Raw genomic sequence first — 14,074 nt, 5'->3', positions numbered from 1 at the left:
ATGTGCAACATCCTGCGTGAGAGCACTGTATCTGACTTGTTTAACAAGGTCAATGCTGGATGCTTGGTGACAAAGGATATGGTCTCATCACCTGGCTGATGACACCCCTGCGTGACACCCACACCGAAGCCGAGAGACGATACAACGAGAGCGACAGAGCCACTCACAGTATCGTGGAGAAAACCATTGGAGTGCTTAAGCAGTGCTTTAGATGCCTGGACCACTCAGGAGGTGAGCTCCAATACCACCCTGAGCAGGTAACACAATTTGTGGTGGTGTGCTCCATGCTGCACAATTTGGCTATCAGAAGGGAACCAGAATTGCCTGATGAGTCTGACAGTCCACCTCAGCAGAGAGAGGAAGAGCAGGATGAGGAGGTGGACGCTGACATCAGCCCAGACAATCAGGCTGATGCTGAAGCTATGCCCCCGGCCCCCTGTAGACCGCATGAAAGGGCCCGTGGTGACATCATAGCTGCAAGACTCTTACGTCAGGAGCTCATCAATGATCGTTTTGCCTGAAAGAACGATGGCGTTATTTACAAGGCTGACACACTGCTGGGTGTGCAGGTCATATATCAATGGCGGGCATCACCTTGGTGACAGTTAAAGTTTAAGTTGATTGAGGTTAAGTGTAATTATACCCTTTGATGTTAAGGAATCACCAGTGTGTAGTGGTGCAGCTATCTGAGCCAATGCGCAACAAAGTTTTGTTAAATAAAAAACATTTAAACCGAACATTTGTCTGAAATCATCAGTATTTCTGTAAACACCAACCCTCCGCACCCCCCGCCCACTTCTCATCCCCATCTCTACCCCTTTCCCTTCCCCTCCTGACTCCAAACCTCCTGGCCGAGGAGCTCCTCATGTGATGCTTCATGCGGGGGTGGGGGGCCGGTGGTGTGATGGCCGAAGCGCTGCTTGAATGGCTAAGGGAGAGGACAGTCCCGAGGTGGGAACATGCTCCGAACCAGAAGCAAGATATTGCTCCTGGCTCTCATGTGTCATTGGCAATGGGAGTGCAGCACCTTGGGGTGCAGTGCAGCGCTCCAGGACCACTGGGAGCCCTCTGCCACCAGTGTTCCTGGTTACCAGCTCCAGGGCCTCCTCCATCCCTTCCATGTTATATATTATTTGTTAGACAAAAACTCAGTGCCAACGATGTTCTTGGTGCTTAGTGGGCTTTTTGCTGCTGGTAAATCTCCCTTGTGCCTCCCACAACAGCCAGACAAGCACACACCACACCCTCACACACTTTCAGTCCCTCTCTGCTCCCTCTCTCTCTGTCTCCTCTTCTGCGCATGTAATGGTGACCCTTGACTTCCTGAATCGCGGGAATCGAACATTGCCATGCCGTTGCTAAGAACGGCCACACTTTACGGCAGAAGGACAGAGAGATTTAACGCTAACACCCATTTCATATTGCTTGTGGTAACGCCCAATTTCAAAAATGGAGACTAGGGACTTTGAGAATGGGCGATAAGCCGGCAATCTGAAAACCCATTTTTACCGCCCACACCGGAAATAATGCCGCAATCTGCACAAAAATGTAAAATCCAACCCATAAGATTTTGCACAAGTGTTAATAGTAAATTTAATTGTTGTATATAAGTGTGGTTAATGTTTGATGATAAAAATGTAATTTGAATGATGCATATTTGGTGCTGTCTCTCATTTCAATTTTGGGGCTCTGCAATGCAATGAGAAATTGCTGCAATGATGGAGCTGTGCAGACCAACCGGGAAGTGGTCTGGAATTCATTGGAACTGAAGGTTGATTAGGCGATCGGAGACCACTCTTGCAGAAGGTCGATTGAGTACGTGTCTCTTCCGTCGCTGCTGTTCCTGTTCCTCCTCCGCATCCTCATTCTCCCCCTCACCCTCCTCCCCCTCATCCTCCTCCCCCTCATTCTCCTCCTCCTCATTCTCGTCCTCCTTCTCGTGAGGTTGTGGCGTTATGCCTGATGGCAATGGCTGCGCCCTCATGATAGCCGAGTTGTGCAGCATGCAGCAGATGACGTTGAAAAGGGAGACCCGTTCAGCTGAGTACTGGAGGGCTCCTCCCACCCGGTCAAGGCTGGGAAACCATTGCTTGAGCACTCCGATGATCTGCTCAATGATGTTCCTGGTGGCAGCATTGCTCTCATTATATGAGTGCTGGGCAGGAGTGTTGGGGCTGCGGAGGGGAGTCATGAGCCAGGTGAAGAGCGGATAGCCCTTATGTCCGAGCAGCCAGCCACTAGATTGATTTGATGGCTCAAAGAGAGCTGGCACACCGGTCTGGCGCAGGATGAAGGCATCATGGCAACTGTCAGGATAGCGGGCAATGACGGTGAGGATTTGGCATGTGCGGTTGCACATCAACTGCACATTCAGTGAGCGGTAATCTTTGCTGTTATGGCATATCTCAGGATTGCTATGCGGCGCCGGCCGCAAAGTGACATGGGTGCAGTCAATAGCGCCCTGCACCTTGGGGAAGCCCGCTATCCTGGCAAAGCCACATGTATGCTGATGCTGCTTCTGTCTGGTGATGGGGAAGTAAAGATAGTCCCTCCTCCTTCTGTACAGAGCATCTGTGACCTCGCGGATGGAGCAATGGGCGGCAAATTGAGAGATGTTGGAGATATCTCTTGTTTCACACTGGGAGGATCCACTGGTGTAGAAATTGAGCACGATGGTGACCTTGACTGACACTGAGAGGGCCGGCCTCTCCCTGGTCTAAGACTCGAGGTCTGGTTGCAGGAAATGGCAGAGCTCTGTGACCATGTCCTTGCTGAAGCGCAGCCTTCGAACACACTGGTTCTCAGTGAAATTGATGTAGGAGAATTGCTGGCAGAATAACCTGGGAGGATAAAGCCTCCTGTTGAGAACCCTATGGGGCCTCCGCCCTCTGGCCACATGTTGCTGTCTTTCTCGGTGCCTCATTTGGTTCCGACAATGATGTTGCAGTGCGCGGTCAAGTGCCAGCACAGTCCCCATGAAACAACATAAATGTTGGAGTTTCAATTCTGCCCTCAATGAGAGTCACGAATCCTTATGAGCCAGATCACTGCTTCAACTGCAAATCACTCAAATCGGTCAAAACGCCTGTCTGCTTATTTGAAACTACTAAGGAAACATTATTTGCCGACTACAAGTTCACCGGATGATGGCGCCTTTAAATAGCGCTCCTCCAGCCAACATCCGACTGAAACCCAACTGCTGAAGCTGTCGTTGTCAGTGCCAGGTAGGCAACCAGGGGATGGGGTCAATGGTTGTTCTGAGGTACTACCGGGGTGTTGCACACGGTGATGACATCAGCATCGCTGAGTGCAGCAGAACGGGGTGCTATGTGTTACCGCCGCCGCAAAACACCCACCGAATTTAGCAAGAGGTGCTGTTCACGCCACGCCCGGTCACAAATTAATTTGCGCCCCTGTTAATGCCCCTCCACCCCACCCCCTCAGAAGTGTTAACGGGAGTTGCAAAGTAGCCCTATTATTCCCCCAAGTCTAATATTATTACCCTTGGTATCTTCTTTGACAAATAGTTAGGAAGTGTTCTTTCAAAAAATTATTTCATCAAATCTTTCAGTTGCATTTCCCACCACTTCAAATGGTGTTCCGTCATTTCACTGAATTCCTGGAAAATTAAAAACTTCAATCAAGCAGAGATCATATCTTTCAGAGGCTTTAGGAATGTGTTTCCATAGTAACCCATCATGTTCAGGTGCCTGACCTGGGTCTATAACAATTACCACGAAGTATGGAAGATGCTGAGTGAATAGGTTTCAATGATGGCAACTGTTTGTGTGCCACTCAGTGTCTTCCTGTGATTAAATATGGGAAAGCTTTTATACTATATTAAACCAAGCACTGGACGCATGGTCTAACAAAATAACATGGAAAGATAAAGGGAGTTTTAGAGGAGGAGGTTGTTATGGTTGAGAATGCAATAATTCCATTTAATTACATTTTTCATTGACTAGCAGTGCAGACCTGCCTCTTCCTTTGTAGACCTACTGAATCCAAGGCCATAATATTTAAGAATCCCACGCAATGGAGAATTTATCCCACACATGATCTCAAAGATAGACTTGATTTCACTTGGGTCACTTGTAAATACATTACTGCAGCTATAGGACTCCTGCATGCATTCTCTGGATTATACAGCTTCTTACCTTCTATCTATAACAAACACTGAGAATGTTAACGTAAGGAATGGTGAATGGCTGCTTAAAATCATCCTAGTAAAAAAGTACAGTTCCACAGCCAAGAGACCACATGGAGAAGGCGAGGGGCTGTTCATTGTGTCCACGCAGTTTGGTGAATTAAGCATCCAAATGCAGCTACTTGAGGTAAGGAAATAGGTCAGGAAAAAGGTAAGAGTGAGGGCAAAATTTACAATTGTCACATATGTCTAGTTGGCTGATGATGAAGGATGCGATGTGACAGTAGGTGAGTCATTCTGAAGCATCTTCACAACAGCGAGGAGTGAGTGTCAGGATTCTTTTGTCATGTTTATCAGGGAATTCAGATATCCTTCATTTCTTTGCCAAAGAGGTTTTGTGGTTTATTTTTTTAACATGTAAATGTGTGTGTGTGAGAGAGAGAAAAGTGCTCACAAAAGCCACTGATGTTCAGTGGAATAACGGGGTGATGTTCCAGCGATGTAGTGCTGCCTGTAAGTGATTAGAGTACAGTGAAAGTATATCGCATTCACTCAAGGTACAATGTTTGCGTAGGAACTTGTTTTTTTTTATCATTTCCAGAAACCTTGTTCCATGCTATCAATGTGAAGCTTGAGGCTTGTGGTGGAAATTGCATAATTTCCTGTGCTGGACTGGTAGTAGCTTTCACGGCAAAACACTCAAGTTCCTTTTTAAGTGATAAAACTCTACAGGGTCCATTTCTAATGCTGAGAAAATTATCGTGTTAAAAAAATGTGGAGGCTTTTAATTTTTCGTAACAAAAAATCAGCAAGAGTGGTGAGTTTAACCAACATGTATTTGTCTGTCGAACAGTCTTCTACCTTGGTAAAAGTGTTTGTCCAACGAGCGCTGTTATGGACTAAATCAATAATGGGATAGGCCCTGCGGTATCATCATTACTGTTATTTTTAACCTATTCGAGAATGATTTTGTTTCTTTTCTTTCATAAACTCCTCAGAAACAAGAGCTAGTTTGGAATGACAACTTCTGCTTAAATGAGCAGTTTGAAAAGGTAAGATGCCTTTTTAGTGGCATTTAAATGTCACTATTGACTGTCTGGAGAAAATGAAGCAGTTTATGTGCAATGCGGTCCCAACCATCGCTAGATACCTTTTGTAGTTTAAACATAAACTAGAAACTTAAGACAATGCTGCAAAATTCTATGCATGTACCATATTAAATAGTGTGTGAATAAATGTTGTCCTGAATCATTCTGCTCATTCAGCTGCCAGTCAAAGGCTGCGGTATGTTTTCTGAAATTGCAACAGTGAGCTGTTCGTGTCAGTTCTCGTCACAACACAGTGCCAGGATGATTTTATGTTAAGGCTTGTTTCACTTCTCTGAAAACTCAAAATAGTTTCTGGTTTTTGAAGAAATGTTATAAAGTTGAAAAGGAGCAATTATTGTCTTGTGTGCAGAAGGTGAGGTTTCAGTGTACTCAGTGTATATTTTCTGTTGGCCCGACATACTGCCTTGTTTAACTAATCGACCAGAATTGTTGCTGCTGACTGATTTGAATTATCTGTCAAATATATTGATATAAGCCATTCAGTTTGTCATTTCATTTGATGTTAATTCACTAGGTGTGATTTTGACCCTGCCCATCTGATGGAAACCGCGCCATTGGGCAGCTAACATCACCTGTGAGCCTTACGTGCCGAGGTCCGGCTGTCTTCCCGCAGGTTCTGAGTTTAACCTGCTCTTTTGAGCAGGCGAGAGGGACACCTGCCAAAAGCCGGTGGGGTCCTTCTTTAAATATGCAGATCGGGCTCTGATTACTTCTCCTATTTTAATCAGCGGCCTACCTACCAGGCCAATCTAGCGAGAAGAACCAAGGTGAGAAGAGGTCCAAAATGGTACTTTCCTACTGGGCCAGGAAGAGCAAGAGCACTCCTCTGGAACCCCTAAGGAAAATTTAGGCCTCTCCTGCCCTGGGTTTTCCATCCTCTTCCTCCCGCCCCCACCCCAACCCTATGTGTGTCTGTCGTGTGAGTCTGTGTGTGGTGACGTGTTGAATGTGGTGTGCACGGTGTGTCTGAGGTGTGTTGTGCGTGTTGAGTGTGGTTTGTGTGTCTGAGTTGTGTGTGGTGTCTGTGGTGTAGGTGTGTCTGTGGTGTGTGTGTGGTGTATGTGTCATCGATCATAGGCAGTCCCTCAGAATCGAGGAAAACTTGCATCCACTCTAAAAATGAGTTCTTAGGTGACTGAACAGTCTAATACGAGAACCACAGTTCCTGTCACAGGTGGGGCAGACAGTCGTTGAGGGAAAGGGTAGACGGGACTGGTTTGCCGCACGCTCCTTCTGCTGCCTGTGTTTGATTTCTGCATGCTCTCGGCGATGAGACTCGAGGTGCTCAGCGCCCTCCCGGATGTACTTCCTCCACTTAGGGCAGTCTTTGGCCAGGGATTCCCAAGTGTCGGTGGGGATGTTGCATTTTATCAGGGAGGCTTTGAGGGTGTTCTTGAAACATTTCCTCTGCCCACCTTTGGCTCGCTTGTCGTGAATGAGCTCGGAGTAGAGCGCTTGTTTTGGGAGTCTTGTGTCAGGCATGCGAACAATGTGGCCTGCCCAACGGGACTGATCGAGTGTGGTCAGTGCTTCAATGCTGGGGAGGTTGGCCTGGTCGAGAACACTAACATTGGTGCATCTGTCCTCTCAGGGGATTTGCAGGATCTTGCAGAGACATCGTCGATGGTATTTCTCTAGCGATTTGAGGTGTCTATGTATATGATCCATGTCTCTGAGCCATACAGGAGGGTGGGTATTACTACAGCTCTGTAGACCATGAGCTTGGTGGTAGTTTGAGGGTCTTCAAACACTCTTTTCCTCAGACGGCTGAAGGCTGCATTGGTGCACTGGAGGCGGTGTGTGGGTTGTGTGTGGTGTGTGTGTGTGTGTGTCTATGTGTTGTGTGTGAGGTGTGTTGTGTGTGAGGTGTGTTGTGCATGTTGAGTGAGGTGTGTGTGTGTGTGTGTGTGTGTGTGTGAGAGAGGGGTGTGTGTGTGTGTGTGTGTGTGTGTGAGAGAGGTGTGTGTGTGTGTGTGAGAGAGGTGTGTGTGTGTGTGTGAGAGAGGTGTGTGTGTGTGTGTGAGTTGTGTGTGAGAGGTGTGTGTGTGTGTGTGAGTGGTGTGTATGTGAGGGGTGTGTGTGTGTGAGAGTGTGTGTGTGTGAGGTGTGTGTGTGTGTGTGTGTGAGAGGTGTGTGTGTGTGTGTGAGAGGTGTGTGTGTGTGAGAGAGGGGTGTGTGTGTGTGTGTGAGAGCGAGGTGTGTGTGAGAGAGAGGTGTGTGTGTGAGAGGGGTGTGTGTGAGAGGTGTGTGTGTGTGTGTGAGGTGTGTGTGTGTGAGAGGGGTGTGCGTGTGTGTGAGGGGTGTGCGTGTGTGAGAGGTGTGTGTGCGTGTGTGAGATGTGTGTGTGTGTGAGAGGTGTGTGTGTGTGTGTATATGTGTGAGAGGGGTGTGTGTGTGTATGTGTGAGAGGTGTGTGTGTGTGTGAGAGGTGTGTGTGTGAGAGAGGTGTGTGAGAGGGGTGTGTGTGTGTGTGTGAGAGAGGTGTGTGAGAGGGGTGTGTGTGTGTGTGAGAGAGGGGTGTGTGAGAGTTTGTGTGTGTTAGAGTTGTGTGTGTGTGTGAGAGGGGTTTGGAGGTGTGTCTGTGCATGTTGAGTGTGGTATCTGGCGAGGCTCTATCCCAGCACAGGGACCTGCGATCACTGCCTTTAGGAAGAAGTGTAAAGAAAGAGAAAACCTGGACAAAATGTTTTAAAAATAGCGAAGTAGAAAAGTTGAGCCTGGGTCTGTCAAACTTCTAAGACAGCGGTTAGCTTACTATAGACCTGATTTTAGGTCAAGGCATGTGAGTCAAGTCGCGTGGCAAACTGTCTGGCAATTTGAAGTGTGAGACCCAGGACATTTGAACTCCCAAGGCGCATTTAAATGATAGAACTGGTACTCCCGCCTGAAACTAGCAATTGCTACCTGGCTGGCGGGTGGAGGTGGGATTGTGGGCAGCAGGAGGAGCCACTGAGGAGCTGATTGGTGGGTGTTCCTCAGGCCATGGTGGTTGGGGGAGCAAGAGGCAGACCCAAAGCTTCCTTGTGGGACCTGGAAAGGTACTCCTGTTCCTCTTGGTCCACAAGGAAAACTAAATCCAATTAAAAATAATGGCTGTGAAATTCGGAACCTTAGCGCTGGCTGATTTAATCAAAAACAATCTGGGCCTCCTTGCTTCCGCTCACTTCAGGCGTGAGCCGCAGTGGACGCCATTTTGGGAGGTCAACAGTGCGGCCGTTACCTGTGCTCACTAGAAAAATTGTATTGAGGCGTACTGTGAGGGTAGGTACAATCCTAGCCCCTCTGGGGCTATCCCAGATCAGGCTTAATCCTCAAGTGTTCACTCTCAACTTCAGGTTGAGGTAGCTGAATCCTAAAGATGCTAACTGCGTCTAAAGGTCTGGATTATTGCTCTCTAAAGGAACGAAACAACCAGAGAATGTTACCGAGCTCCAGATACCACTGTAAGTTTTAGCCACATTGTCATTGTCCCGGATATTGTAAGGGTCCGGGGGTCTCTCCTCAGTAATGTACCTCTTCACCAAAAGAGTGTAGGGAGACGTGGTTTGTGAGTTACTGATACAGAAGACTACGAAATACAATTCAAAAATATATAGAGATTTATTTAATTAACCGATATACAATTTACAGTTGGTGAGTCAGTCAATCGCAACGTTAACAGTTCTAAAAAAGGTGGAAAATACAATCTAATTTCTAGTAGAGAAGCTTACTTTTAAATCTAAACTTCGTTACAGTATTACAGTTCTTAAAATTGTTTCAGCAGGATATCCATCAATTATCATGGTAGCAGTTACCTTCAATACCTGAGAAGCTTTTGACCATTTAAAGCGAGTCTAACTTTCTCATTCGAGCCTTCAACATTTATACCTTTTCAGTTGTGTTTCATAAGGTCTCTTGTTGATCAAGAGACCTTATGAAACACAAGTTATTTTCTTGCTGACCCTTGATGTACTGATCTCGAAGTCTGCCAGGTCTGAAGCATATGAAGCTAGTGTAGAGGCAAAGTACGCCTACTTGGCTGTAAAGCAGGGCTGCTCAGAAGGCTGTGCAGCAAGCTCAGTAGAAGGCTGATTAACCCGTAAAACAGTGCAACTTTCAGGTAAGTCTTGATTTTGCTTTTGTACTGGTCCCTGTACAGTTGATTTGAGTAGTATCTTGGTGTAAGACATTTAAAAAGTTGTCAAAGTGTGCAGGGAGTGCTGCTGGATATTTGCTGGGCTTTGGCTCATAAAGGAAGGCCTCTGAGAACACCACTTGCACCCAGTCCTGGGGGCTCCAGTTGCGGTCTCCCTTGAGCTGCAATATGGCATGGAGATGGAGCGAGGGCAGCAAATGGGGCAATCTGTTCACAGAGGGAGGAGGAGGAGGAGGAGGAAGAGGAAGAAGCAGAAGAGGAGGAGGAGGAGGAGGAGGAGGAGGAGGAAGCAGAAGGATCGAGGCAATCCAGTCAGCCCTTTTCTGGCCAAGATATCCAGGATTGAATCATATACCTGCGATACCAGTGAACACAACCCTAATTCCCCTTTCAACATTAGTCCCACACCTTACCTTCCCTCTGTTAATGACCATCACAGTGGCCACAATGATGAAATAAGAGCCACCACAAAGCAAGCTTTCCAAACCAATGTTATTCATATATGCATCCAATATTACATCAACAAATCAATCATCCTTGTGCATTCCCTTAGTGAGTGTCTTCCGTGTGCATTTGCCTATCCTAGTGCTCCTATGCACTGCTACCCCAGTGGATGTAGCATAGCTGGTGGAAGGCTGCTGATTTTCAGTGGGGGACACTGCAGATGCCCCTGCAGGACGATGTTGAGGAACTGGTAGCTGAGAGTGTGAATTCGAGTGACACTGTTTCTTCTTCACTCTCCTCTCCTTCTTGTTCAACTACTGGCTTGGCAGGCTGGATTTCTTGGGTGTCTGAAATGAGGAAGGCACAAGTGTTGGGTTGTGGTGAGGGGGTGGGGGAGGCGAAGCTAGAGAGCTGCATGCTTACTCCATGTGCAGCTAGGAAATCAGAAGAGATTGTGGGATGCAGGGGAAGTGGGATACGAGAAGGAGGATAACGTATGAGGATAATGGCATCTTGTATTCTTTCAGCCCTCTCGCTGGCCAAGGGCTCAGCTATGCCGCTGTCAAGAATGGCCAGCACCGTCTCCTCCAAGGGGGTGAGATGAAACATAGAAACATAGAAATTAGGTGCAGGAGCAGGCCATTCGGCCCTTCGAGCCTGCACCACCATTCAATAAGATCATGGCTGATCATTCACCTCAGTACCCCTTTCCCGCTTTCTCTCCATACCCCTTGATCCCTTTGGCCGTAAGAGCCATAACTAACTCCCTTTTGAATATATCTAACGAACTGGCCTCAACAACTCTCTGCGGTAGAGAATTCCACAGGTTAACCACTCTCTGAGTGAAGAAGTTTCTCCTCATCTCGGTCGTAAATGGCTTACCCCTTATTCTTAGACTGTGACCCCTGGTTCTGGAACTCCTCAGCAATGGGAACATTCTTCCTGCCTATCACCTGTCCAATCCGATCAGAATTTTATATGTTTCTATGAGATCCCCTCTCATTCTTCTAAACTCGAGTGGATACAAGCCCAGTTGATCCAGTCTCTCCTCATATATCAGTCCTGCCATACGAAAATCAATCTGGTGAACCTTCGCTCAATAGCAAGAATGTCCTTCCTCAGATTAGAAGACCAAAACTGAACACAATATTCCAGATGTGGCCTCACCAAGGCTCTGTACAACTGCAGTAGGACCTCCCCGCTCCTATACTCAAATCCTCTAGCTATGAAGGCCCACATTTCATTTGCTTTCTTCACCGCCTGTTGTACCTGCATGCCAAACTTCAATGACTGATTTACCATGACAAGCAGGTCTCGTTGCACCTCCCCTTTTCCTAATCTGTCACCATTCAGATAATATTCTGTGTTTCTGTTTTTGCCACCAAAGTAGATAACCTCACATTTATCCACATTATACTGCATCTGCCATGCATTTGCCCACTCACCTAACCTGTCCAAGTCACCCTGCAGCCTCTTAGCATCCTCCTCACAGCTCACACTGCCACCCAGCTTATTGTCATCTGCAAACTTGGAGATATTACATTCAATTCCTTCATCTAAATCATTGATGTATATTGTAAATAGCTGGGGTCCCAGCACTGAACCCTGCGGCACCCCACTAGTCATTGCCTGTCATTCTGAAAAGGACCCGTTTATTCCGACTCTCTGCTTCCTGTCTGCCAACCAGTTCTCTATCCACATCAATACATTACCCCCAATACCATGTGCTTTAATTTTGCACACTAATCTCTTGTGTGGGACCTTGTCAAAAGCCTTTTGAAAGTCCAAATACACCACATCCACTGGTTCTCCCTTGTCCATTCTACTAGTTACATCCTCAAAAAATTCTAGAAGATTTGTCAGGCATGATTTCCCTTTCATAAATCCATGCTGACTTGAAGCTAGGAATGGGAGGTGTACTTCGTGTTTGGTGGAGATTGTTGGTATGTGAGTGATTGTGGTTATTGCATTGAGAAGTGTGTGAGGCTGGTGGTGCAGTTGGACAGGAAATGGTTTTTGAAGATTCATTTACTGACCTTGACCATTCGTCTGAGGTCATGATACTTCATTGGGCACAGGAGCCAAGTCCTAGGGACGACACTGCTGGCAGTGACTGCCACGCCAATCTGGTCCCACATCCTTCTTTCTGGAGGGCCTCCATGCCCCCTGTGGGTGGAGTACCTCTCTTCGAGTGTTCACCCCCTGCATAAAGGCCTTGAGTGCTGCGTCCAAGACCCTGGGTGCCCTTTCCCTGGCCTGCTGAGCCATTTGGATTTGTGCTGAAGCACTTTTAACATTTTTTTTATCACCAGAAGACAGCTCAACTTTAAGAGGAGCAGACTGTCTTTAAGTGATGCAAGCTAGCTTTAAGTAAAGCTAGTCTTGTGCGAACATCACAAACACTGGGCTGTGCACTAAAATCATATAAAGTAGCCAGCAGCACGAATTTTACGCGCTGCCTGAACTCTTTTGCTTGGGTGTCCATTTTTGAGCTTAATTAAAATACATCCCCAATAACTTTTGTTGGCCTCTTATGGCCCGGCTCTGAGTTGTCTTCACTGGCAGCTCTTGCATTGGGCGTCACTGCCACACTCAGCAGTTGAGATCACTTCGGTATCCGAATGACGGCATCAGCCACTGATATTTAAATATTAAATAACGAGCACAAAGGAAGATTTTTGTGGTGATTGGAGGTCAATCGTACCAGCCCCAGGACATCGCTGCAGGGTTCCTCGGGGCAGTGTCCTAGACCCAACCATCTTTAGCTGCTTCATCAATGACCTTCCCTCCATCATAAGGTAAGAAGTGGGGATGTTCACTGATGATTACCCAGGGTTCAGTTGCATTTGAAACTCCTCAGAAAATGAAGCAGTTCGTGCCCACATGCAGCAAGACCTAAAAGGCTCATGCCTGGACGTCTATCAGTGATAAGTAACATTAGTACCACACAAATGCCAGGCAATGACCATCTCCAACAAGCGAGAGTCTAACTACCTCCCCTTGATATTCAACAGGATTGCCATTGCCGAATCCCCCACCATCAACATCCTGGAGGGTCACCATTGACCAGAAACTTAACTGGACCAGCCACATAAATATTGTGGCTACAAGAGCGGACCAGAGGCTGGGTATTCTGCACTGAGTGACTCACCTCCTGACTCCCTAAAGCCTTCCCACTATCTACAAGGCACAAGTCAGCTGTGTGATGAAATACTCTCCACTTGTCTGGATGAGTGCAGCTCCAACAACACTCAAGAATCTCAACACCATCCAGGACAAAGCAACCTACTTGATTGGCACCCCCTTCCACCAGCTTCAACATTCACTCCATCCACCACTGGCATACCATGGCTGCAGTGTGTACCGTCTATAAGATGCACTGCAGCAACTCACCACGGCTTCTTCAGAAGCAACTCCCAAACCCATGACCTCTATGTTGCACAAGCGACAATTTCACTAGTCGTGTGGCTAGTAGTTGCCTGCGACAGTTCCTGAGTTAAATATCAAATTGCACACTAGACAAATGACAGTATCGTTAATGTTCGTTTAATACAGAAAAGGTACAAGACTCACTACTTACACTCTATAATTCTCCTATACAGAAGAAGTACAAGACTCACTACTTATATTGGGGTCAAGTTTCGGCCTGAGTTGCTCCAATTTTTTTGGAGCAACTGGTTTAGAATGGAGTATCTTAGAAATTGCAATTCTCAGCATTTATTTGCTCCAGTTCTAGTCAGTTAGAATAGTTTCATTTTGGAACAGATTTTTTTTTCAAAAGGGGGCGTGTCCGGCCACTTACGCCTGTTTTGAAAGTTTAGGCAGTGAAAACTTATTCCAAACTAACTTAGAATGGAGTAAGTCTAGATTTTTGTACGCTCACTAAAAACCTTGCCTACACTTTAGAAATCAGGCGTTGGGGGGGGGGGGGGCGGGAGGGGGAAGGGAAGTAATTAAATTCTACAAGCATTCAACAGTCTTACTTATTCAAATAAGGAGCCAGCCTGAATAAAACATTATAAACAAAGCAAATACAAAATATTGAATATTCCTACCTGTGTGAAGCAGCAACAGCCTTCGAGCTGCGGTGCGTCAGGCAGGCCTTCCATGTAGGAGACAGGGGCGGCGTCAGTGACTCTACGGCAGCCCAACAACAACGGCAGCAAGCAGCCTTCGAGCTGCGGTGCTTCAGGCAGGCCTTCCTTCTATGTAGGAGACAGGGGCGGCGACAGTGGCTCG

General features: G+C 46.9%; 1 long non-coding RNA gene across 1 annotated transcript; it reads left to right on the top strand.

Annotated features, from left to right (window-relative positions):
* The first annotated feature begins 4,876 nt into the window (after window positions 1-4,876).
* Window positions 4,877-13,750, top strand: LOC139272653 (uncharacterized). The gene is made up of 3 exons (XR_011594927.1): window positions 4,877-4,964; window positions 5,146-5,199; window positions 12,850-13,750. It is a non-coding gene; the product is annotated as an uncharacterized lncRNA (long non-coding RNA).
* The last annotated feature ends 324 nt before the right edge of the window (window positions 13,751-14,074 follow it).

Source organism: Pristiophorus japonicus, chromosome 9 (genome assembly GCF_044704955.1).
Source record: "Pristiophorus japonicus isolate sPriJap1 chromosome 9, sPriJap1.hap1, whole genome shotgun sequence".
Classification (NCBI taxonomy): Eukaryota; Metazoa; Chordata; class Chondrichthyes; family Pristiophoridae; genus Pristiophorus; species Pristiophorus japonicus.
This window is presented reverse-complemented; position numbering and strand designations above follow the sequence as displayed.